Source organism: Tenrec ecaudatus, chromosome 1 (genome assembly GCF_050624435.1).
Source record: "Tenrec ecaudatus isolate mTenEca1 chromosome 1, mTenEca1.hap1, whole genome shotgun sequence".
In the NCBI taxonomy this organism is placed as follows: domain Eukaryota; kingdom Metazoa; phylum Chordata; class Mammalia; order Afrosoricida; family Tenrecidae; genus Tenrec; species Tenrec ecaudatus.
This window is the reverse complement of record NC_134530.1, coordinates 243,151,614-243,179,020: the sequence shown is the minus strand read 5'-3', so window position 1 is coordinate 243,179,020 and position 27,407 is coordinate 243,151,614.

Genomic DNA, 27,407 nt, shown 5'->3' with positions numbered 1-27,407 from the left:
AAAGAAAGGACTGAGACTCGAACCTACAGAACACATTTTAATAAGGGACCTCTGAATATCACATGACTCCATTCCTGAGCAGACTACAAAGAGAGGCCTATTTCATCTCCCACAATGCACCATGTGCTCAACTTCAGTGTATGATACATGGATGGTTTTTCAAAAAAAAACAAAACCCAAAAACCTCTCTGTTATGGATTGAATTTTGTCTCCCCTAAATATGTGTCACCATGGCTGGGCCATGATGCTCGGAGATTACATGCCTGTCTAGTGATGTAATGTGGCAGTTATGCAATGATTCCCCATACCCTTAATCCTGACACAGCTTTGATATAAGGAGAGTCGCCCTGGAATGTGGCCTACAACACTTTCATTTCATAAGAGAGAGGGAGTGGGGCAGAGACTGGAGGGATCTTCTACTACCAAGAAACAAGAGCCAGGAGTTGAGTGCATTTGTCAGGCCTGGGCTCCCTTCGCTGAGAAACTCCTAGGCCAGGGGAAAGACACACTGTGATCTCTAAGGAGTGTGGGTCCACAGATGCTGAAAGGAAACCAGGACCGAGCCCTAGAGTCAACGAGGACAGACAGACAACCTTCATGTAGAGCCAGCACCATCTGTCTTCCTAAGCTGTGAGAGATTAGCTTTGTTAAAGCCATCCACTTATGGTATATCTATTAAAGCTGCACTACCTAACTAGTACACCTTCCATGAAGGAGGCTTATATTTATTTGTTAAATGGGGTGATTTTTAAGTAAATATATTTTCTGCGAGGTTATACTATCCTTTGAGATAACTAGGAATGCTGATATTCCAAAATCAAATTTCCAAGACCTAGTCTAAATTAAATTAGTTTGAAGAAGAAGAAGTCTATGTCTCAAAGTTTCTAAAAATGTCTCCTTAGCTTGGTTTCCCACTGCCTCAATGGCTCCCGGAGTTGCTTATGTATTAGAGCGAGCAAGCACAAGTGTAAGCACACCTCACCTGGGTAGCATGATATAAGCTTCAAAAAGAGAAAGCTCCCCTACCACCTCAGGCAATACTAATATTTCCAACCCTGTCTTGACGGTGGAATCTTTATTGCTTTTGATTGCAAAAGAAATGGAGAGAAAGACTGCAGCTGGGCTTGAAGTCCCAAGTGGAGTTTATTGTGGCTGCAATGGAAAAAAAATTTTGGGGTGGGGGGCATGTTTAAATTTTCAAAATGAGAAAATGTGATATGGTAATCGTTAAGGGAAATGATAAACATAGGCTGTACCGAAACATCACAGTTGTGCGCAGAACTGCAACACAGTCAAGCCAGCAGAGGGTAACAATTATTTACTTTCACTCCTTTAACCGCAACAGTTTAATAGCTTCAATCACTGCTGATGGAGTTGCAGGCCTAATAAATGTCACATTCCAAAGTTTGGAGGCCTAAAAGCTACACTGGGCCCCTGCAGTTAAAACAACAACAAATATCCACAACTCAATCCCTCAAAGTTCAAGTGATCTTATAAACCAAAACAATTCTACTCCCTCGAGTCAATGATGTCACTTGTTAGACTTGTCTAATAAATCACAGGGTCCAATTTAATCTCCACTTGCACAATATTATTTAGCACCTCATGCATTTTGGCCCCTCTCTGGAGCAATTCAATCATGAGGCATTGTCCTATCTGCAAGATCGGGGTTCTCCTCACCACCCTCATTTTTCATGGAAGTAAGCAAAAGAGCCAAATGTTCTTTGCAATAAAGCCTTATACAGAAACTAGTTCACAATCTGTGGAATATGGACCCTTCTTTGCTCTGTTATTTGTGCTAAAGACCTCTGATTCCTAAGCAGACTTTCTATTTTCCAATCATTTTCATGTTTGAAGGGGAATGACAAAATGCAATGAGACTGAGGACGTCAAGGAGGGAATGGTGAGTAGCAGGAATACAGCAAAGCAGTCCGTGCTTGAAAACGGAACCGACTCCATTAGATTGGTATTCTGAGACTCACTGGTGGCGTGGATCAAGGTCATTGAGCTCAGGAACACGGATGCCAGCGATTTGAGACCAAAGGGGAGGCTGTGAATGTAGAGGACTGTTCCTACAAGTGTGGGTGACTATAAAGAATGGGGGGCTTATGTTCATGGCACCTCAATTGTACTAAAACAACAAAAACATCTATTGCCAATGAGTCAATTCCAACTCACAGCAATACTTTATAAGGTTTCTGACACAGTCAATCTTGACATGAGTAGTCTTTCCTTTTTCCCACAGAGTGGTTGGTGGGTTTGAACCATTGATCTCACAATGAGAAGTCCATGCCTAGCCTCCCACACCACTTTGATTCTATAGGTTTTCAAGAAAAAGGTCAAACTCATTGCTATCAAGGTGATTCTGACTGGTGGCACCCTGGGTGCAACAAAGTTGAACTGCTCCATGGGCTTTCCCTGGCTCCTGGATTTCTCCAAAGCATCCCTGGGTGCGTTTGAAACAGCAGTTTTTAGGGTAGTAGCTGACTGAATAGCTCAAAATTTAGTCCTCTCTGATATTTTATCTCCGTCACTTCTATATTACAATCACCACTTCAATGAAATTTGTCCAAATCACGGCTCTGAAATAAATCAACTTCTTTCCCTTTCATTGTTACGTTTTTGTTCAGACCCTTATTATTTTACACGTGATACAGTCAGAGCCATCTCACTCTTTGGTCAAGTGTTACAGCCCCTTACAATCTGCAACCTAGCTACCTTGTCAAATGTATTGACTTTAATCTCCTCTTTCTGATGCCAGAATTTCCCCATGTTCTTCCTTTGTTGATGGCCCAATCACCCCCTGTCTTATGTCTGGCCATCCTTCAGGATCCACTTCAAGGACCGTCTTCCCGATCGGCAGCCCTAACCTCTCTAGCTGGTCCCTGACTTCCTTAGACTAGCAAGGCATTCATCATGCGTTGTCTCATCAAGGTTTCTTAGGTTCCTTTATAATAGAGACCATGTCCTGGTGGAGGACACAGTACTCAGCTCCTAAAAATACCTGAACTTGAACACAATGTTTCTATTTTTACAAAAATGAAAACTGCCACAATGTTTTGGGAGTAATAGGACTTCTTTTTGCCTTTGTGATGGAAATAGCAAAAAATCTAGCTCCCCCAATTATCCATTGTGTGCACAGTTCCTCAGTCATGGTAGTTCCAGGAAGAAACGGGACAGTGCTACAGAATGAATCAGCTCGTAGAAACATTTGAATGCATAGAAATAAAATCTGATGATAATCATAATTATAAGTAACCGTTTTTAGTCACTGCTGAATCAACTCTGACTCATGACAATCCCACACACAACAAAGCAAAACCCTGGCCATAATCAGTTGCAGATTGGACAATATTCCATTGTGATCCGTAGGTTTTTCAGGGGATGGTTTTGAGAAACAGATTATTTTGTTTGAGTCTGTCTTAGGGATAAAAGGCAGCTATTCTTTGAAGGAAATGCTAAGCAGGAGCTATGGTGAAAAGTGCTTAACACAGACAATATTCTGAAACCTGCAATGAGGCCTATCAGATCGTCTCACCTGGGTGGACATAGCCTGCACCAGAGAACCTAGTGCTATACGATATGTCACCTTTTCTCCCACCTTTTGTTTAAGTTTGCAAACAATGTTAACGTGGTTCCCAAATGGGGAGAACGAAACAGTTCCAGGAGACTCGGCCTTAGACTCAGGGATCTCTGAATCTCTGAACTGAACGCTGACTGCCTCTATCTCGCAGCAATACAAGGCTTCGCACTGTGATTTCCTTTCTGCATTTATGAACTAGGAGGTGGGAGGAAAACACAAAGTACTTCATGTCATTAAACATGAGACAATCTCCCTACGCATAAAATTAATTTAAATGTACTATATTGGAAATAATTTAATTTCAATACGTTATGAATGTTTCAAATAAGCCAATGAAAATAAAAATATTTTGAAGTAGTATGTTGCAGAAATAATAATGAGGTGAATGTAAAACAGAGGAGAAGGTCATTCATGAGCTTACAAATGACCTCTCTCCCTGAGAAAAAATTATATATATCCATGTACAATTTGACATATTATTTCAATATTTGCTGCTATGTGACATAAAGCTGGTTCTGACTCGTCGTGACCCTATGTACAACAGAAGGAAATCCTGCCTACTTTGGCACCAATCTCATGACTTGTTGCTATGTTGGAGTTCATTGCTGTGGTCACTGTGTCAATCTGCACATTATAGACCTTCTTCTTTTTCACCAACCCTCTGCTTTACCAAGGAGGATATCCTTCCCCAACACTGGTAACTAACATGTCCAAAAAACATGACATAAAGTCTAGCGATGCCTGTTTCTTTCTTCTAAAGAGCATTCTCATTTTACATCTCCCAAACAGAGTTGTTCGTTCTTCTGGCAGTCCATAGGACAATCAATATTCTTTACAAGCATCACAATTCAAATGCATCCATTCTTCATCAGTCTCCATTCATTGGCTAGCTTTTACCTACTCTTATGCTGGGGAAGTAAAATTAGCAAAATGTCCACACAATGTACAGAGATTTATCTCAAAGAAATTACTTCTCTGGTGGTAGAGACTGGCAAGTTCTAAGTCTTTCAGTTAGACTAATTTCTGGAGGTTTTTCCTGATTTACTGACCTGCATAGAATCCAAAATCAGAAGTTCTTTTGGCAGATTGCTGAGTTACAGAGCAAGTTTTGCCACAACACTTGTGTTAGGCTGCGTTCTCGAGAAAAGCAAAACCAGTGAGATGCATACATACATACATACAATTTGATCTTTAATTATATGTTTAATGTATAATTAATATATATGATACCATCTTAATTATATATGTGTATAGATATATATAATTTATAATCAAGGAAATGGCCCACCCTGTTGTAGAAAAGAGGGTAAATCTGGTCTGGTCTGGTTCAAGTCCATGAGTCAGATGTTAACCTGGAGCATTTTCCTGACTCATTTAACTGCTGGGATGGAAAAACAAAAAGCAGGAAGACGACAGGCTAAAACAGAAACACCATAGGCTGGTGGAAGCAGAGGCAGATGAATTCAAGATCAGCAGGCAATATGGGAGAACACTGATAACTCCCAGTGTTGGCAGGCAATATGGTTTTCCAGGCTATTGGCTCAAGTCCAAAGAACCAAAGGTCGAAGAGAGAGATGCAGGGTCCAGAGAGGGGTCAGGAGTTATAGGATATAGTTATTACCAACACAGTCTGTTTAAATAGTAGTCGCTACACCAATGAAGAAGTTCCTCCTCTCATTTTTGACTAGGGTGTGATCCAATTAAGGGCATAGCACTCCACCAACCTTCCCACAACTGCTTGGCTACTCACAGAAGTTTTCATCATGGAATTGGTTTCATTACCTTGGCTCACATCATAAGAGAATTCTGGCCCAGCCAAAGTGATATAAAATGAATTATCCTAGTATCTACATATATATATTCACAACATACACACATACATATACATCTAATTGGATGATCATATACCTTATCAATGATTACATTATACTATTTAGCTATCAAATTACTTCATTATATGATTGCCAGATATCATCATGACATAATTGCCAAACCACTGAGAATCATGGCCCAGTAAAGTTCACACACAACATTACTCATTACACCTGCATATAAAACAGCTAAAATGATTATGACTTGGGTTAGAAACACCTTAGTTCTCAAATTACAACTTTGAAACATTTTCAAAGGTTTTATTACCCAATGGTATAATAAGGCATTTATTTCTTAACTGTTGTTTCCTTGGGTGTTGATTGTAAATCCAATTAAAATGAAATCCTTTGTAATTTCGATATTTTCTCCATTTATCATGTTGTTGTTTTCTGGTCCAGTTATGAAGATTTTTATTTTCTTTATATTCAAATATAATCTATAGTGAAGGCTGTAGCCTTTTATCTTTATTAGTTAGCTGCTTTGAGTCCTCTTCACTTTTATCAAGAAAGGCTTTAACATCTGAATATCACAGGCTGTTAATGAATCATCCTCCACTCCTGATACCACATTCTTACTCATATAGCCTAGGTTCTTGGATATTTACAGCATACAGCTGGTGATGCAATTGTTGCTCTTTGAGCTGCTGCCTCAAAGGTCAGCAATTCAAAATCACCAGCTGCTTCTCAGAAGAAAGATGAGGCTTTCTTCTCCAGTAGAGTTACAATCACAGAAACTCACTGGGGTAGTTCTTCCCTATCTTATAGGGTCACTATGAGTTGGTATCCACTTGATTGCAGTGAGTTTGGTATACAGATGTAAGTAAGTATGGTCAAAGAATATAGCCCTAACACACACCTTTCCTAATTTTAAATTATGGAAAATCCCTGGTATTGTTCAAATAATTGTCGTTTGCTGTGTGTACAGGTTCTGAAAATCTCATTCTTTGCCATGTTTTCCATAATTTGTTATGACTCACACAGTCAGTGTCTTTGCGTCATCAATAAAACAGTAAACATCTTTCTGATCATCTGCTTTCAGCCAGGATGCACTTGACATCAGCAATGGTAACCCTCATTGTAAGCCCTCTTTTGAATTCAGGTTAATTATTGGCACTTATGTCGATGTACTGCTGTAAACATTTTAAAATTATCTTCTGCAAAACTTTACTTGCATGGTTAATGATATCGTCCAATATTTCTGTATTCTGTTGAATCTCCGTTCTTTGGAATGGACACAAATATGAATCTCTTCTAGTCAGGTGGATTCTTGGCACAGATGAGTATTAAATAGATTTGTTGAAATATTTAAATTAATATTCCATCAATTCCTGGAACATCATTTTTGTCTCATGCCTTCAATGCAGCTTAGAATTCTTTCAGTACCACTGGTTCTTAATTATCTGCAATTATTTTTGCCACCAGGACTATGTATTTCATCCATCTTCATTTTTATACTTCCTATCACTTAATATTTTGCCTGTAGAATCTTTCAGTATTGAAACTTGAGGACTCATTTTGTGGTCTGTTCTTCCAGCCTGAGGAATGCCAGGTATGTTCTTCCCTTTGGTTTTCTAACTTTAGGTCTTTGTCCCTTTCTTTATCGTACTTGACTTTGTCTTCATGAGCCTCCAAACATTGTGTTCTATCATTCTTTTTCTTTGTTTTAGACAGTCGAAGTTCAAGGACAAATTTCAAAGTGTTCTTTGGTATACAGTTTGAGCTTTTCTTTCTTTCCTGTCATTTTAATGACCTCTTGCTTCTTCATATATGATGTCCTGATGTTGTTCCAGAACATATCATTAGTGTCCTATGTGCCAAATCTATTCTTGAGATATTCTCTAAATTGGGGTGATATATATTCACAGCAATAATATATCTCTGTGGACTTGTTTTAATTTTCTTCAGATACAACTTACATTTGCAAGTGAGCAATTGATGGTCAGTTCCACAGTCAGTCTCTGGCCTTGTTCTGGTTGATGATATTGAACTCCATTATTTCTTCCAACAGATATAGTCAATTTAATCTCTGTGTATTCCATCCAATGAAATTCATGTGTATTGCCACTGTTTGTGTTGTTGAAAAGGGTATTTACAAAGAATAGACAATTGATATTTTTAAATTCTTTTATGAAATTTCCAGTGCTATTTCTATCACTAAGTCTATATTTTCCAACTACTGATTCTGCTTAGTTGCTTCCAATGTTCACATTCCAATAACCAATAATTATCAAAGTGTTTTGATTTGATCAGTTTCACTCTTCAGAAGGTAGTAAACAGCCTAAGTTTCTTCTTCTGTGATATTAGTGTTTGGTGCATGCATTTGATTAATAAGTGTGTTCATTCATCTTTCTTGTAAAAATATGGATCTCCTCCTGTCACTGACCGTTGTACTTCAGGATGGATATATCTTGAAATAATTTTGTCAATGACAGAAATGACATCATTCCTCTGAAATATGCCATATTTGACATAGTAGGCCATATAATTGTCCAATTCAAAATGGCTGATTCCAATCCATTTCAACTCTTGGATAGCTATGGTACTTGTATTTTATTGACTATGAAAAGGCACTTGACTGTGTGAATCACAAAATCTATGGATAGAATCAAGGAGAAAGGGAATTTCAGAACACCTCACTATGTTCATGTCATGGAAACAGAACAAGGAAATGTTTCATGAAAGGTGAGCATCAGAGTTGGATTTTTTCACCATACTTATTAAATGTGTATGCTGAGCAAATCCAAGAAGCTATATGAAGAAAACTTTGGCAACAGGATTGGAGGAAGGCTTATTAAGAACCTGCACTATGTAGATGGCACGACCTTGCTTGCTGAAAGTGAGGTGGACTTGAAACGTTTGCTGATGAAGATCTAAGATTGAAGGTTTCCGTATGGCTTATAGCTCAATATAATGAAAACCATAGTCCTCATAAATGGGCCAACAAACAACACTACAATAAGTGAAAAAGAGATTGAAGTTACCCAGCATTTCATTTTTCTTGGATCCACCATCAGTGGTCATGGAAATAGCAGTTAAGAATTCCTGCTGACCATAGATCAGGAATGGAGTCCTGGTGGTGTAAGGGTTATGTGTTGGGCTGCAATCAGCAAGCTTGGCAGTTCAAAACTACCCACAGCATCTTGGGTAAAGGGCCGTACTTTTCTACTCCTGTAAATGGTTATACTCTCAGAAACCCACAGGGGGTCATTATGAGTTCCATTGAGCCCATGGCAGTGTGCATTGGAAAGTGTGTTATTGCAGGTGCGGTTAGGTTAAATTTTAACATCTTATCATTTTATTTCCCTCTTTACCCATTTTAAATGTGTTCTAATATTTTCTGCTTCCTTTTCTATTGAGGTTTTTCTCTGTTTTACTTTGTTATTGTTTTGGAGTTTTGTTGTTTTCTTTTGTATGTTGTTCTGTATATGAAATCCAGGATAAATAAATCGATAGAGAGAGTAACTGGATTAATTGTTTCTTGAGGGTGTGGCAGGCAGATTGGGAGAAGTGGGGTCCAAATCACAATGGGAACAAGAAGAAAAAAATGTTCTAAAATTGATTGTGGTGATGATTGTACAACACTTATTGATATAATTTAACAATTAAATCGTACGATTTGTGGGTTATATGCCAACAAATGGTTTTTCATTGGAAGAAATCAAATACCATGTTGCATAGTATTTGGTAACTCTGAGTAGACCTGCTGAACAAGATGTACTTAAATTGTTAAGGCTTAATGACACTCCTCTTAGGACTAAGGTGTGCCTGACGCAAGCTATGGTATTTTCAGTCTTTTCAAACATAGCTAAACATTGGAACTTGAATGAAGAAGAGTGCAGAAGAACTGGTGCACTTGAATTATGGTGTTGGTGAAGCATATTGAAAATAGCGTGAACTCCTAGAAGAACAAAGAAATCTGTCTTGGAAGAATTATAGCAAGAATACTCCTTAGAAGCAAGGGTGATGAGACTTTCTGCCTCTGTATTTGGATGTATTGTCAGGATAGACCAGTCTCAAGAAAAGGATTTCATTCTTAGTAAAATAGAGGAGAAATAAAAAACAGAAAGACTCTCAATGACATGGACTGACACAATGGTACAACAACGAGATTCAACATACAACAGTTGTGACCTGGTGCAGGGCCAGGCAATGTTTCATTCTGTTACATATGATGTGGCACTGAACTGGAGCTGATTTGACAGCACCTCACAGCAGCAGGGGTGACCTTGATGGTTTCATAGCTTTCAAAGTCACAGTAACATGCAATCCAGGAGAGGAAGGCAAGCAGAAAGAGAAATGGGAGTGTCTCATTCATAATATACTGTATTAATATCAAAATATTAATAGTGTTTATTATCAGTGTAATATTAACACATTAATATTGTGTTTTATATATATAATAAACAATCCATGAAAATAACTTTATTAGCTAGTACCTGCTAATTCTCATAAAGCAATGTGTTGCTTCAAAACCCAATAACTAAAATAACCTGGCCAGTTTTAGAAAAAGTATTAATTTGCATTGGAGGTCAGGATAGTGGCTATCTTTCTTGTTGGGAACATTCTACTTGTTTATCTTTAGCTATGCTAGACACATAGATGTACTCATGATGAAAATATTCCAAAAGCTGTTAGGATCTGCACACATTTCTGCATGTATATTATTACTTTAAAATGTCTTTAAAATATAAAGTCTTGAGTCCCACTAACAGAAGAGGGTCAGGAGTCTGTAATTCTGAAACACAGCCCTCAAGTGATCCTAATAATTGGACTCCTTTGGGGGCACCTTCCTCTTCAAGGGCCTGAAAAAATGCTATTTAGATAAACTTTTTAAATGAATAAGTGAATCGATTCTTTTCCAAAGATGAAGGGGCAGGAGAGTTGGTATAGTGAGGGCAAGGCCCCAGCGTCTTATTCTGTGAAAAATGTGAGGTGGTTTCGGATTCGGGAAGACCAGAGCCAGCGACAGAAAGGATTAAGCTGTTTGTATACTTCAGGTGTGAGATGAGAAGGGCTGATATTAAGCTAATGACTTTGGGAGCAGGGAAGAACGGCTGCTCAGAGAGCCATTGTGGGCACAGAATACATTCCAAAGGATATATTGGCAGATGCCAAAAGACAAGGTTTCCCAGAATTAAATCCCAATGCTCATAAACTCTGGTATGTTACAGTGTACCACAGTATGTGTGTGTGTTCCCCTATGACTAAAGTTTCATTGCATGAGATCAGAGCCAAATTACCACATTCAAATATATATACATGCAAACACAAAACTACTTATATTAACTGAAGTGTTGACAATGTTCTTGTAACTTAAGTTTCATGGTTCTTTGGCCAAGCCTAAAATCTACAGCTATTTTGCTTCTAAAATGAGACAGGGTATATATTTTTTTTATAAAATCAAAGGGAATGAGACCTCATCTGTTACTGTCAGAAAAAAAATTGATATAAATAATATAAACGCTTTCCCCAGACTTTATCCCTAGTCCATAACACGCATCCCGTGCCCTTCTGTGGCCCTCTCCTGAGAAAGTGGAATGCTGTTTTAAGCTGTGCCGTGGTCTGATGAGGTGAATAGATGTCTGAGAAGAGGATGAGACCACTAGACATATTTCCACTAATAAACCAAGCCAGCTTTCCAGTGAGACCTCCAGAGGCGGGCAGCTGGATGTGTCCAACCCACTGTGCCACCCATGACAGCCCTCAGAGGGCTTCCTCCCCAGAATGAGTGTGTTGGTTGGCCTCGATTCATGTTTGTTGAAGGAAAATGGTACTGTTCGAATAATGGAAATTACTCGGGAGTAAATGTAATGGACGTAAAGCTATGGCAGTCGATCAGAATTTAACTTAAGAGAAATAACTTTCAGAAAGAAAAGTCGGTTTGGGAATCCTTGATAAATAACGAGACGGGAAGCCCAGTTGTTCCATTTTCTGAACTGTAATATGAAGTAACCTCTGTTACCACCATGAAAATTAAAATGCAGACATTTTTACTCTTACTCCTACTTTACTAACCACATAACAAAACTTATGGCCCAAATCTGCCCAACAAGGTCTATTTAATTCTTAAATCTACAGGCCCATTGGGAGAGATGCTTACAGAAGGCTGTCTGATACAATAAAAATTTACAGTCTCAGAAGCACTAAGAAATCACTGTACTCTATCACTCAGAGCCCTAGTGGCTTACTGGTTACACATTGGACTGCATTTCCCAAGGTCAGCAGTTCAAAATCACCAGCAACTCTGCATGAGAAAGACAGGGCTCTCTACACTCATAAACAGTTAGCCTTGGAAACTCACAAGGACAGTTCTACCTTGTCCTATTGGGTCACTGTGCGTCAGGACTGACTTGATGGCAGTGAGTTTGGAGTTTGGTTTAATAAGCTCACAATGAGTCAGAAGCAACTTGGTGGCCTATGGGTTGGTTGGGAAGGTTTATAGGTACAAATATTTTATGACTCGGCTTATTAGCATTTCGTGTGTATATGGGTTTGTATGTGTAACCAACATGACATATACACACATAATCATTTATTCAACAAATCATTTCCTTAGAGGTTGACAAGATCCTGTCTATCTGACTCTGCCTTGACCATGTGATTTGGTTTGGCCACGAATATATATGGTGCAAATAGATGTCTTACATGTGTTTTTGCAAGTTAGCCTTTTAGGTTCTAGTTATGTGCCATGAGAAGAACATGCCTTGGGTCACCGTTGCTCTATTAACTTAGTCTTAGACTCAAAACAAACACGCCGAGAGAAGATTTGAATTCAGCCTGCAACCTGGAGTCAATCCTGACAACCTGTTACCTGAAGTTGTCATGCAGGGAAACCTACTCTAGGTCAGCAAAGCTCTAGTCAACCTGAAGATCATTGGATCTGAGAGTAAATGCTCATTAGAGTTAATGTGTTTGGAGGTGACTTGTTTTTAAAAGGTCTTTTTGAAAGTATTCAAAATAAAATATGTTTAAAATACTCTTATTTTTAATACTTTTAAAATTACTTTTATAAAATAACGTTGCACATGAAAAATCTAACATTGATATAATATTATCTTATATATCTCATAATAAAATTTGCCAAATTTTCAATTAAAAAAAAGATTAACAGTGTCTCAGTCTCTTAGGAGCAGTCATACTTTGTCCTAGAAGGTAACGATGAGTCAGAATTCATTTGGTTTTCGTGGGTTGTGACTATCAAATTTCTTAATTTGTATCTTATTTTGGTTGTTATCTCCACTAGTTTGTTTTCTGTGTAATCTGTGTTTGGATTTATCATTTTTAATATTATTACCTGGAATTTCTCTATTTTTCCATTATCCTGGTCTCCATAGAGTTTCCCATTTGTTTTTATTTTAATTATACCATTTTTCTGTGGAATAATTTAGGATATTATTTATAGTATCCTTATTAACCTCTTAATTGTTTTCTTTCAGTTCAGTTCATATATATATATTTACTATCTGTATTTCAATTTAAAAGGTAGATTTGTAAAAATAAACTTATTATTCCTTCAAAAAAAGGTCATTTTAGAAATAACTGACAGAGAGAATAGAAAACTACTCAAATGCTCAAACTACTCAAATGTCAACCCAGACATTTCAATGAAAAAAAAGGTCAGTTAACTAATTCTGAGGTTGGAACAAGTTTCACAGTATAGCAAAGTCTTCTATGTTTTCATTAAAGCCTGTTTCCCTGTCTTGGGCATATAGATAGGAAATCCCTCTGCCTCTTCTGTAGTTAAATAAGGCTAATGCAGCCTGAATGGAAATAGCGTGTGTCATTGTAAGACCTGACTCACAAAATCTCCCCATGGCCAGTTGTTTGTTAATTCTTTCATCCTACGCACCACCTAGACCTGAAGTACTCCAAGTTTTTGGTAGAGAATATTGACAATAACATACACTACAAAGGAAAAACTGTATTTGAACTCTTTCCAAAGAAAGGTTAAAAACAGAATGCAGAAAATTACCAAAGAATATCATTAGTCTGCAATGCAAGTAACATTTTGTTGATTCATTCAACAAATTTCACAGTGGTCCATTGACAGGGAGATGCCAGAAATTCATGGTGCATTCAAAAAAGGACATGAAATGAGGGAAATATTGCTGGCATCAACATATCGTAGCTTGAAGTAGAGAATACCAGATAGACAGTTGGTTGTGTTTTATTGACTATGCAAAGTCATTTGACGGTGTGGATCATAACAAATATAGATGACATTGAAAAGAATGTTACCATTCATCATTGTGCTCGTGTGGAACTGTCATAAGGACCAATAGACAGTCCTTCAAGCAGAACAAGGAAACACTGTGTGATTTTAAATCAGTAAATATGTGCACCAGGGTTGTATTATTTCATCATACTTACTCAATCTGTATGCAGATCAGATAATCCAAAAAACCAGACTATATGAAGAAGAACTAGGCATCAGACTTAGAGGAAGGCTTGTTAACAATCTATGATATGCAGATGACACAATCTTGCTTCATAGAATCCAGGAAGACAAGGAGAACTTGCTGATGAAGACAAAGAACTTCAGCTTTTAGTATAGATTGCGACTCAATGTGAAGAAAACAAAAATCATCAAAAGTAGATCAATAGATAAAATTATGATAAAATTAAGAGTGGATTCAAATTGATAAGGTGTTAAGGATTTCATCTATGTGGATCCACAAGCAGTGCTCAAAAAGCAGCAATCAAGAAATCAAACTACATATTGCACTGGACAAATCTGCTTCATAAACCTCTTTAAAGCATTCAAGAGCAAGAACATCACTTTTAGGATTAAGATGCACCTGGCCCAAGCCATGGTGTATTTTCAATGGCCTCATATGCATGTTAAAGACTTACAGTGAAAAGGAAGACTGAGGATGATTTGAGGCTCTTGAATGATGAGGTTGAGGAAGAATATTGAAAGTGCCATGCACTAAATTCAATAAAACAGAAAAGAGCAAATCCTGAAGAGGTTATGGAGAGAGGAGGATGATTTTACAGCCGCTGGTGTTACTGTATAATTGTGCAATCATTCTGGAAATCAGTATGGCACTTCCTTAAACAAATGCAAATCCAAGGACCGTATGAGCCAGCAATCTCACAACTAGGCATACACTCTAAAGAAATTAAGAATGTAGCATGAACAGCACATGCACACCTGTGCTCATTACAGCAATTTCCATCATAGTACAAACAGGGAGACAGCCAGAACCCCCAACCATAGAGGAATGGATAAACAAGCTCTGGTAAATTCCTATTTCAGAATTGTATACATCTTTTTAAAAATCATTTGATGACTCAAAATCTGCAAGACATGGACAAAACTAGGGAATTTTAGGCTTAGCAAACTCAATCACACAAAGATAAATATTTAACATCACCATTATTACAAGGAAAAACAAAAAGGAATGTGTTTTATAGATCAAATTATAAGACTGATGACAGAGGAGGACGGGGTAGGGGTTGTGGGGGAATGGAGGGTTTAGCGGGAAAAAATAAAACAGAAATTTCTCCATGAAAAGAAAATTCTTCAGATTGCTTACTCCTCAGATCAAAATATTAGTCTGAGTGGCTAATAAAAAAGGGAGGAAAAGTAGCACTGAAGTGGACTTGAAGTCTTCAATGACATACAAGTTCATTTCAAACATTCGGTGGAAAGTGCCCTGCACTGCCAGAACAGACAAATCTGTTTTGGAAGAAGTACAGCCAGAATGCTCCTCAGAAGCAAGGATGGTGAGACCTTGTCTCACATGCTCGGAACATGTTATCAGAAGAGAACAGCCCCTGGGGAAGGACAATGTGTCCAGTAAGCTGAAGGACAATGAAAAGTAAGGCCTTCAGTTAGATGGATGGACCCAGTGGCTCCAACACTGGGCTTAAGGATAATAACAATTTTGAGGAGAGCACGAGATAGGGCATTGCATTGCTCTGCTGTGCATTGGGTCCCTATGAATCAGAATCAACTTTCCAGCACACAACAGCAAATTCATCTCATGGGAGATATAACAGAAGGGTATATTCGCTTCTTAGAAGGGAGGTTGAAAAAAAAAGAAGGGAGGTTGATGTGACACTTTTAATTGCTTACTTTGAACATGTCAACAAGAAAGGCCAATCACAAGGAAAAAGACATCATGTTTCATAAAGTAGAAGGGCAACAGCGAAGAGAAGCCTTCAAGGAGATTGATTAACATAATAACCACAAAGATGGGTTCAAACATTCTAACAATTGCATGGATGGTACAGAACAGACACCACTGCAATCTGTGATGCTTAAGACTTATTATGTCAGACCTGACTGGACAGCAATTAGCAACCATTCTGAAGTTCTAAAAGATGGCAGTTAAAAGAATGGAGTTCTTTAGAATTTTCTGTTATCTGTTTAATTCAACTGGTACAGCAGCATAGAGGCATTGGCTGGACTTCTAAAGGACACTTTCAGCAATTGTGGCGCGAATCCTTGGCAGGTCCTAAGAGCTGATAGCACTTTCAAAGCACTAATATAATATCAGAGGCCACGGTCATTTGTGAAATTGCACAAACCTCTCTAGGAAGAAGCTAAGCCTGAAATATCTTAACTTACTGTCTATTTTTATCTTTAGAGAAATGAAGGAACAAGCTTCCCCTTCCAATTGAAACATTCTTAGTAAGAGCTCAATAAATTAACTGATATCATTACAGAAGACAGATATACAGTTATTTCCCTTGTCTTGTAAAAACCCCGGCCTAAAGTAAAGAAAATGTTTTAATGGGGGCATTTGCATAAAACACCACTTGTATTAAAGTCCCAATTATACTTTTCAATTATCTTCCTTTTAATAAAAAATTTATTTGAACAGTATATCTTTCAGATACTTGAAGCTGTCAAATTGAAAATCACATCATCCTTCCCAGGGCTAAATAAGCCATGACCAAAATGTTAACATTCATTTTTTCAACAAACACTTGTTAGCATTTACTGTGTGCTGAGCACTGTGCTGAGGGCTTACGTGATAGATTTGGACGAAATAAGGAACAAAAGGATTTGAAATGTTACACTTGTTCTAGGATGAATTATGTGCAGACTATAATTTAAGGGCAAAAAGCAATGAATCAAATTCTTTATTAATACAACATGATTTTTCAATTGTTTCCCAAAACATCAAGAGAGATAGTACTAATTCAATAATTTTCCAAACACATAACCAATAGATGCTTTTGTAAAACTATTCCCTACAAGAAGTTTTCTTCACCTTAGCTAGATTTAGTTTGAGACTATGTATGTTATTTGCTTACCAATGATGAACTAACTTCACACTTTATTTTTTAGATAGTTTTTTAGTTGGAATTAATGCATATACCATTCCATAGTTCAATCACATCAAGCAGAATCACACAATTGCTACCACAATCTGTTTCTAAACATTCTCTTCCTCCCTGGACTCCTGGACTCCTTTCACCTCCTCACCACCAGCACCAGCACCGCCACTGTACCCCTCACAAACCCTGATTCGACTTGCTGTCCCTATAGGTTTATCAGTCCTGGGTTTCATATGCCAAACCCCAGAAAAACATGTAACACAAATGCAAAATCGTGACCCCAATGGCACTGCACATTTGAGATAAACACCAATATGAACAAACAAGCAAAATAAAAGTACCCGAAAATGTTGAAAACCACATCAGGACTAACGTGGATCGGATGAGGAGATCAACTGCCAAGGTTTTAACTGTTTGAGTCAGGTTTATTCCTCTGATCTATACTCATCTCTCCAATGCACTCTGCTGAGTAACCACTCTCCTCCCAGCCCTCTATGAGGGAGAGGGAGATCACCGGAGGCTTGTTTCCTGCGTAGGTCCCACAAATGTATCTTGGGCTTCCACTGCCATCCATTGCTTTCTGCAAGCCAGATTCTCATAATTTAAGCTCTGAAACGATCCCTTCTTCAATTTCAGATTATATGAGTTATAGTCCTTCAGTGATTGATTTTATTGACATGTAATCCATGAACCTTACAATTTAATAGTTCAGTCATATTAAAGAGTTATACAATCATCACCACAGTCAATTTTAGTTCCCCACTCCCCTTTATTCTCCCCTGCCACATCCCCAAGGAAGCATTAATCCAGTTCTATCTCTACAGAGTTACCTATCCTAGATTTTATATATAGAAAAACTTTAAAAATAATGAACTATAACAAAATAAAACAGAGAAAAACATCAATTGAAAGGAAATATTATACTCTAGAACAAATTAAAAATTGTTAAAAGAGAGCTCGATTGATAAGATGTTAAATTTTAACATAATTGCAAATACAATAGTACACATTCCCATGACAACAAAGTTAGTAACATACCTGGTTGATGGTAAGAAGGGATTCACCTGAGGCTTGATTCATGAGTGTTACCCCTTCCTTTTTTTTTTAACTGAAAGAACTTTAGAGTGGGTCCCAAGGGAGATCAAATGATGTGATAATACATTTCACTCTAACTACACATCCATAATCATCTTTACAATGCTCTCTGTCTGATAACAAGGCTGTTCAAATCCCTTGACTATGGTCCAAGGTGAATAACCTGAGGTTTAATCCATGTGTGGACTCTGAAAATGGATTTGGGGCTTCCACTGTCCCCCATACCCTTCTGCAAACCAGGTGTTCACAATTTAAGCTCTAATACCATTTCTTCCTTCACGTACATCTTCCACGTGGACTTGGTTGATGCCTCGCTTAGATGGCTGCTTGTTTAAATACAAGCTTTCAGAATCCAAATGCGATTCCTTTTGATAGTGGGGCACCATCTAATTTCTTCACCACTTTTTCCCTAGCAACAGATCTTCAGGGAATTCTTCATGAGGCTGAGCATCAGGCAGGGCCATGCCCTAAGAACTAATTATTCTTAGGTTGGGGTTACAATTAAGTGTGAGCCCCAAGCCCCATTCACATATCTATGGTTTATATATGTCTCTGGTTCACCTCAGAAACATCATTGTCATTTTATGCTGGAGAATATTATCAACCATGCCCCAGGGTCATAAGGTGATTTTGCTGATAGGGTAACTAATTTAGACAAAGGTATAGCATTTAAAACATTTTTAACAAAGGGAAAGTATGTGAGTATAGGTCAGCTATGAACCTTAATACATGGATTGTTGACTTCACACAGATTAAACTCTTAATTGACTGGGCACTATTTATGCAAACAATAGAGACTGGTGATAGAGCAAATCTTTCAATAATATTCATTCATAATGGCATAGCCATGCCTACCAGATTAATGCATGTCATCATAAAGCAGGGAAGGCATGAAAATGGTAAGTAGATGGTAGTTCCAGTCCACTGTTCATTGGGCACCCTCAAAGCATGAGGCAGAGAGCCTGTGTCACACCATGAAGCATACCTCACCCCTTCCACAAGGACATCGGAAAACCACTCCAGCAGAGGAGTCCTTGCCTCAGCTGGGATCAGCTTTTCAAGATATAAGAAGAGGGAGAGGACCACACAGGCACTGCCACACAAAAGAGTGTTAAGGTCACCACAAACTAACAGACACTAATTCAAGTCAACGCGGGGGCAGGAGGCCATGTATGTCTCAGAAAGGGCAATTGCATTTCTGTTGGGACAAAAATGGGGAGGAGTAACCTCCAAGGAGGAAAGAATGCTTAACAAAACCTTTATATAACCCAAGAGGAGACAGAGGTCCTTCTCCAGGGCATAGTCTCTTCTGACAACATGTCCAAAATATGCCAAGTAAAGTCTCCCCATTCTTGCCTCTCAGGAAAACTCTGGTTATACTGCGTCCAAGGCAGATTGGTTTGTCCTTTAGCAGTCTGTGGCATTATCGATATTTTTCTCCAGAGTCAAAGTTAAGTGCATCGATTCTTCTTCAGTCTTCCTTATTCAATATCCAGCCTTCAAATGCATATCAGCCCATTGGAAATATCAGTTTAGGTCAGGCATGCCTTAGTTTCCACACATCCTTGCGTTTTAATACTCTAAGGAGGCCTGTGCAGCAGATCTACCTAATGCCATGCATCTTTTGATCTCCTGACTGCTGCTTCCTTGAGCATTGATCCTGGGTTCAAAGACAACAAAATCCTTGTCAACTTCAATCTTGTCTCCATTTATCGTGATGTTACCTATTGATCCAATTATGAGGATTTTGGTCTCTTTTACCTTGAGTTGTAATCCATACTGAAGGCTGAAATCCTTGCCCTTCATCAGAGAGTTCAAGTCCTCCTCACTTTCAGCAAGCAAATTTGTGTCATCTGCATAGTGCAGGTGGTTAACAAGCCTTCCTCCAAGCCTGAGGCCGTACTCTTCTTCACATAATCCAGCTTCTCTGATTATTAGCTCAGCATGCAGTATAAAAAAAGTATGGCGAGAGGATCAACCCTGTTACACACCTCTCCTGATTATAAACCAAGCAGTAATCCTTTGTTCTGTTTACACAACAGCCTCTGGATCTGAGTGCATGTTCTGAATGAGCACAATGATGTGTCCTAAATTCCAACTCTTTTCAAGGTTACTCATAGTTCATTATGATCCACACAGTTGAGTGTCTTGGCATAGTCAATATAACAGGAATAAACATAAATATTTCTGGTATTCTCTGCTTTGATCCAAGATCCATCTGACATCCGCAATGATATCCCTTGTTCCACCTCCTCTTCCAAATCCGGCCTGAACCTCTAGAAACTCCTTGTCAATCATTTATATAACATCCAACTGTTGTTGGATGGTCTTCAGTAAAATCTGACTTGCATGTGATATCAATGATATTGTTCTATGATTTAAGCATAGCTAGCCTATATTTGTATAATTTCCTTTTCTCAACAGTGTTTTAAATTCTATACCATGGGTGAGCGGAGACAGCAGTCAGTGTAAGACATGAAAAAAATAATAATTTATAAATTATCAAGGGTTCATGAGGGAGAGGGGGGCAATAAATGAGCTGATACCAAGGGCTCAAGTAGAAATAAATGTTTTGAAAATGATAATAGCAACATATGTACAAATGTGCTTGACGCAAGGATGGATGGAATCCGATAAGAGTTGTAAGAACCACTAATAAAATGATTCATAAAAAGATTGTAAAGGATAAAATAAAATCTATACCATTGGCTAAATTAGTGACACCATCAACAGTGTTGCCTTATGCCCCAGTGTGATGATTGTTAATGTTTTCTATCATAAAAGATAATGTTGTCCCTAAAATGAACCAGAGGCATATATTAAACCATAGATATATGAATGGATTTGGGGGCTCACACTTAATTCTAGCCCCAATCTAAGAACAATTAATTCTTATGACATGGCCCTACTCCATACCCACCCTCATGAAGAGATCATATGGGTGTTAAGCAAAGGGGGGTCGAAGAAATGAGATGATACCTGGCTGTCATAAAGAATAGAGTCAGGCCTCTTATAGGCATCTATGGTGAGGCATCAATTAAGTCCATATGGAAGAAGCACAGAAGCTTGTGTGATCCAAAGATTATAAATAACAAAATCCAAAGCAGAAGGAGGGAATGGTATCTGAGTTTAAGTTATGAACACCTAGTTTGCACATCTATGAATGACGGTGAGATCCCCAAATCCATTGCAGGCTCTTCACATGTATTAAGCCTCTGGTTAATCTCCTCTGACCATCATCCAGAGATGGGCATAGCATTTCTGTCCAACATAAAGCATGTTAAAATCAATTGTATCAGATATAGTTAGATTAAAATATAAAAACTTGCCATTTGATCACCCTTTGGGCCCATTTTAAAGTTTCAGTTCTTCATATTTTCTGTCTTCTTTTCTAATGAGGGTTTTCTCTGTTTGTCATTTTTGTTCTTTTTTGCTTTGGGTTGTTGTTTTTTTCCTTCCTCTTTGTATTTCATATGGCTTTTTGCAGATGGAATCCAGGACAGATGACTCTAAAGGGGCAATAAATGGATTAATAATTACCTTGGAGAATGTCAGGGGAGGTTTGGGGAAAATATACTCATGCGTTAAGTATAAGAAGAAAATGTTCTGAAGTTAATTTGGGTGATGATAGCAGAATTTTTCATAATATGACTGAAAAATTACATTGTATGAACTGTGAATATATGCTATTAAAGGTGTTTTTTTAAAGTGTCATAATCCCAAATGTATGCGTCCACATTTTGTAGTTCTTCAGTCCATGTTCTTGTAGCAGTCATGACATTGATTTTTTCCACTTTTTGAGAAAAGCAGTAATCTTGCCAAGGAACTGTGAAAATGAAAAGCAATTAGGCAAAGCCCCTAGTCCAAAGGCAAACATATAATAAATGTTCAACAAATAGAATCAATAACTACTCAAGTTAATATGCACAGTAAGAATGGAGCAGCCATGCTTTGGCCTCGTGTTGGCTCTAGAGGAGCGCACAGCGCATCTCAGGCCCGAGCACCGAGCCCTGTGTTAGAGTTACTCCTTCTCGTGTGCATCCCCAAGTTATCCCAGCACCTTCTCTGCCAGGAAAATGTAAATGGAAGTTATAGGAAGAAGAAAAGTAGCTAAAAGACAGGAGGAAGTCCCTGCCTTTAACATGCAGAAATTAGTAAGAAAATTTTTTTCACTGAGAATTTTTATCTGAAGCATAAAACTTATGCTGAGAGCAACATATCCTGAGAGCAGAGGGACAGTCTTACAAGTGACCGTGCTGGCAATGCAGCTCGCCTACAGGAAACCCGAGACTTGTGACAAAGTTCTTGTTCTTGTGAAATCCAAACTTGTGCTTCTCCTTCATGATTGCTGTTGGCTTGTAACCAAGGGAAGATGGACCAGCTCAACAATCTTTGAGCTAGCATTCAACACAAGGCCAAGGTGCAAATTTGCTAATGATTTCCCTCTACTATGACTAAAATAGAGGTTTGTAGAAAACAGAAACAAAAGCAAAACAGTATCTGAGACCTATGAATACCAAATGAGTTCTTGGCCCATCAGCTGATATAAAGTCATTTCTTACTGGGAGCCTCAAGTGGTCCATGTGCAGGTATTAATTAAACGCAGTTCCCATGTTTCCCTGCAGGGTTTACAGGTATGTTCTAAGGGCCTGGAATTGCTGTAAAATTCTCTGGGCAGCTTTATAAATGGTTTTCCTGGGAAAGGGGTTCATAAATTTCATTCTGTTCTTCAGTTATCCAAACCCCCAAACTGAGAAATTATTGATACACAAGATACTGGCCATAAAAATGTTCATAATCCATTGTTAGTTATAACAGCAAAGTTTTAGATCATTTTGTGTGGCATGATATTTTGTTCAAGATTATATGCACTTATAGAAAAATATTAGAAGTGCTCACCAAAAATATTAACAACAGATATACCTCTCTCTGGATGTCAGGCGTAAGGATGATTGGTTTTCTAACATGATCGTTTTAGAATCTGGAAGAGCCAAATCAGTGTTGTTTTTCAAATGAATTTCAGAAAGCACTTGTCTTAGTCTATGCCCTCAGTGTCCTACGTGTTCTCAAAACATTATTTCCCAAGTTACTCGTGCATGTCTTTCTGTCAGTATTAGGTGAGCTATGTAATAAAGAACCTACATGCAAATCTTTCAGGGCCACCTAGTCCACGGGCAGGTCGAACAACCAGTTCTGAGTCACAAAATCTCACACTCCACTGTTGGCCCAGTTCAGAGGTGAAGAAAAATGGCTACTTTCGAATGAAATGAGGATTAGCCAATCTGAAGAGAAGAGGAAGGAAACAGAAAAATGTGGTAAAACCCAGAAGGAGCCCAAACTCCCTGTTAAGTCTGTGAAGCAGCATTAATTTCACAAAGGTGGTTGCTGCTTGTGTGGTGTTTCAAATCCTTCAGCTTTATAGCTGAAGTTGGTTAAGAAAATAAAAGTTTTATAAACTATCAATGTTACACACACACACACACAAATATATGGCAGTTCGAAGGAACCCATCCAAATGCTAGAACTCAATCACCTTTCTCAAGGGAAATTTCCTGGCAGGCTATCCAGAGTTGGACATAGTACTGGTGGTCTCCCCAGTGTGCAGGATTTGTGAAATGCATACCTTTATGAGCATTGGGTATGCAAAAAAATCTACAAAAAGATTGCCAGGCATAGCAAATAAAAACACAGATGCATAAATTTTAATTTCAGATAAGCAGTAATTTTTTTATTATAAGTATGCCCTACTAAGATTTGTTATATACTTCTACTTTTAAAAAAAGCTCCGGCTTATGGGAGATTCTAATTTAATGGAGTATCCTGTAAATGATCATGCAATAGTAATCCACAGACAAGGGAGGGTCAATCTCCAGGGGCCTATGCTTAAGATAGATGCTGAACATCGACCGAGGGGTGAGTAGAGGGGATTGCAGGGTCTATAGTGAAGGAAGACCCCTGAATAATGCTCCTCTTGCTTCCATGGAAGAAAAGTTCGTCTTTCTAATGTTGTTCTTCTTGTGGCTAAACAAACATTACCCCAAAAGCAGAAGATAGAAAACCCAGGAAATTCCCGGAGTAAGTAGGGTGCGAAGAGGACGGCAAAGGGCCATGCTAACTGGCGGAAGGGAAACCGCAGAAGAGTTGCAGTTGGGGTTGATGATACTTAGCTTTTCCATAACCAAAATGTCAGGGCTTCATCTGAATGGCTTGCATCTTGCACAACTGGCTTCCAGAAAAAGCGCACTAAAAAATAGGCGGTGTGTGTGTGTGTGTGTGTGTGTGGATGTTTGGATCTGTATGACACCAAACAAACAGAGTGGAAAAATACTATCAATCAGATATTATATTTTATGTATGTAATAACAGAAAATGTGAAGGGGTTTTATGTTGGTTTTGCCTATGATTAAGATACTGGAATGTATGGATTAAAAATCTGCAAAGTACTTTTATATTGACACAAACAACCACTGCCACTGAGACAGTTCTCTTTTCTTGTGATAATTAATGAATTTTTAATTATATATTAAGAGAGGATGTATATATTCAAAGATCATCAACTTTAACTCAACTCTTTAAATGACTAATCAACACCCCTAAAAGCTTACATTTCACCTGCTCCTTGATTACTCTTCTCCCTCTTGTGGGCTACTTTCATCCATCACACCAAAGTGAACACCCATCCCGTCTCCTCCATTCATTTATCTTCTTTCCCACTCTTGACAGTCTCCAAAGTCTACTCCCTTTGGAATTAATGTCTTTCTTTTGTTTGTTTTAAATATATATTTGCTCACTTAAGAAAGCGGTGAGACATTTTTTCATCAAATTATTTTATTATCTCCTAAAAACTTATTGTAAGCATATAATGAGCCAGGAAATTACCTAACTCTGCAATGTGACACAAATGATCCAGCACTCAGTTACTAATTTAATATTTGACAATTCAAATCCATCCATATCACCTCAGAAGAAAGGCCTGGCAATCTGCTTCCTAAAGATGACAGCCATTGAAAACACACTGGAGCCTAATTCTGCTCTGGGGAGCCGGACCATGAGTCAGAAACAACTCAATGCCAACTGCTTGTATTTTGTTTTATAGCACTGTGTTAATTTAAATGAAAACACCAAAAGATCGTCTCATCTTTCTGTTTCGTATGAGTATAACTCTTGCCTTTGTTCCCTGTGCATCTGATTGCAGAGGGCCTCAGTTTCCCAGATCCAGAGAGTTCAAATTTCATGTAACCCCTGGTACTCTTTCACCAAGTACCATGCCATCGAGAATTGACATGTAAGAAACTATAAGAGGTAAGGCTTAATGAGTGAAGCAGGACCACTGTGAGTGATACGGAATAGGGAGATGCGCTGGTACACACGCGTGCGCTAACGGGTAGAGAAGATTAGGGGAGGCAGGTGCCTCTTTTTCTGGTAGTGGAGCTGCAGGAGGATTGTCAATTGGGCCAACAATCAGGAAGACAGAAAGCACAGGAAACTAACTAAGGACAATTGGGACTTCACATCTGGCTTTCAAAACCCCCAACCTCAACAATGCAGCGGACACAAAAGATGGGTGTCTTTTGCCACCAAGCTTTTCAAGACTCCTGGCCTGATCTCAAGACCCTACATGGAGGGATCTACTGGGAATGGAGAAGCTGTGCACGCAGCCCCTGCCCTGGGCCAATGAGGCGCCCCAGCCAATCAGCAGTGGTGTGGATAAAGTGGAGTTGCCCATTCCGAACACAAGACGGCGCTTCGCTCGCACTGTCCACACATTACTGGAAGTTCTCTTGTGCCCAACTCGCACCTGAGGGCTTAGAAGGAAGAGATTTGGGGCACATTGCCTCTGCTTATCCAACCTGGCACAGCACAAAACCTCCTCTGTGCTTGCTTCGCTGCTCTCCGTTATCTAGTTGGTTGACCTGGCAGAGATTCGATCTGGGCAGACCTCTGTTTCTTCATCCATAGGATAATATTTAATATGTCACTCTAAAAGCAAATATGGCAAATGATTAGCATGTCAAGTGAACTAAATAAAGTTCTAATTCTCATGGAGATTCCATTCTTGTCGATAACAATTTATTCTTAGTCATGTTGTCATTTGAATTAAATCAGTTGGTGACAAAGCATGAAGCACACCAAAAAGACTTAATGTGTGCATGCAAATAAGATCCCACCAGGAAAGGATTGATTCTGCACAAGAGAATCATTCAGGGTAGTGTCATATGGAGTTAACTTACGTTGGGCCAATATCCCTCTCTCAACAGGGCGTTTTAAAATGGACACCAGGAGCTAATCAAGACAATATTAACAGAAGATCGTTATTCCCCGGGGGATGAATGATAAGACTCCTAAATTAACAAGGAGATTTGAAAGGAAGCTAAAGGTAGATCAAACAAATGAACAAAAAACCTAGATCCAAGACTGGGTTTGGGGCTCACACTAAATCCTAGCACCAGCTTAAGAACAATGAGTTCTTACATCATGGCCCTGTATTGCCAACAGGACGGGCACACAGAAGATAAGGGTGCTATAGCACAATGTGGTGAAGGAATTAGATGATGCTGGCTTTCAGATAAAATAGTGTCTGGGGTCGTAAAAGGCCGGTGAATAAACAAGTAGCCATCTAAGTGAGGTGTCAACTAAGTCCACATGGAAGAAGCACACCATCATCAGTCACTGAAGGATTGTAAATCATATAACCTGAGGTTGAAGAAGGGATTTAGTATTAGAGCCTAAATTGTGAGAATCCAATTTTCAGAAGGCTATGGATGACAGTGGGAGCCCGGATACATTTGTGGGAACTACGTAGGAAATGAGCCTCCGGTGATCTCCCTCGAGCCATAACTGAGAGATGGAAGGCAAGTGGTTACCACACAGAGCATCGGGCAGATGAGAATAGAAAACCAAAGTGACAAGCCTGACGTGAAGAGCTAAAACACTGTCCGTTGATCCCTGCTCTGAGGCACACTGGACCTGATGTGGTTTTCAACATTATCTGTATTGTTATTTTGTTTTGTTTGTTCATACTGGGGTTTATCTCAGAGGTGTCATGTCATTTGGGGGTCGCCCTCCTGAAGTTGTTATATATTTTCCAGTATCTGAAACCTAGGATTGAGGAATCTACAGGGACAGCAAGTAGAATAAGGGTTTGTTTGTTTGGTGGGGAGGGGTCTGTTGGGGGGTCTGGCACAAGGGAGACAATGTCAAGGAGACCAGGAAGGAAAATGTTTGGAAACTGATGTGACAGCAATTGTCCAACACTGCTTGATGTGATTGAACTATGGAATGATATATGTATTAACTCCCAATTAATAATAATTTTTTTAAAGAGCTACAGAAAGTCAGACGAGGCACCCATGCCACTTTCTCACCATTTGAGGTGTCCTTGTTGTAATGGAACTGTTTGCTACTTTAACTGCGGTAGTGCATACATCCATCTACAGATGTGATAGAATTGCATTGAACAAAGCACAAACATCCGCAAATGCAAGTGTTGAACTATGCAAACAGAATGTTTGGTGGATTGCATCAACGACGATTTCCTCATTGTTCTGCAGATTTGTAATCTGTTA